Source organism: Anopheles aquasalis, chromosome 2 (genome assembly GCF_943734665.1).
Source record: "Anopheles aquasalis chromosome 2, idAnoAquaMG_Q_19, whole genome shotgun sequence".
NCBI classification, from domain to species: Eukaryota; Metazoa; Arthropoda; class Insecta; order Diptera; family Culicidae; genus Anopheles; species Anopheles aquasalis.
In genome coordinates, this window is record NC_064877.1 from 9,897,501 (window position 1) to 9,898,279 (window position 779).

Sequence of the window (779 nt, forward strand, 5' to 3'; positions counted from 1 at the left end):
GTTCCAATGGATACTTTTGCTACACTTTGGCAACACGTTTCGACGACGATGGTGGTTCCAGCCTCCGTCCGCGAGTCAATGAAAAGTTTAAATCAAAGTTGAACGCAAGGAGTGTGCGGAGAAGCGACGCGGATAAGAAGGAGAAACTCCATAGAACGCCTCGGAACTGCCATCCCCTGCCAAATGGGTTGAAACTGGGTGGGTGGGTGAACCACAAATTCCAAACTGCGTGTCGAAAGGACCGGAACCCGGCCACACCGACACACATTAGCGCGTGAAATCAGATCAGATTGGATTATAACGAAAGTGTCCAACTATTTTGATCCCTTCGATGTCGACACTACACCCGGAGCACGGAGCTCGGTGTTCTGCTGCAATTCTGCTGCTTGGAGTTGCGTCGGAGTTGACGAGCGTACGGAGTGATTGCCCCAATAGTGTTCCCGGGCCAACCCATTTGTTTCTCTTGCGTGACATAATTCATCGTTAAACTTTTGCCATTACATGGTCGACGCAATGAAGTGGTGCCGTCGTCGTTCTGTTGATTAATGGGAGACCCTGGTCTGTTTGCTGGGGCGCTTGGTATCTCGGTCGTATCTCACCCATCAGAGCCCGAGATGTGGACGATCCTTCACCGAGCTGTCATCATTTTTATCAGAAAAAGCAGATGTGGTACGGTGAAAAATCTTGGCTTAATAGCCTCTAATTCCTCCAATGGACCAATGGTGTTCCTTGCCCTCGTGGTGATATATTGACCTCAACCGGCCCGGTGGTGCAGGCAT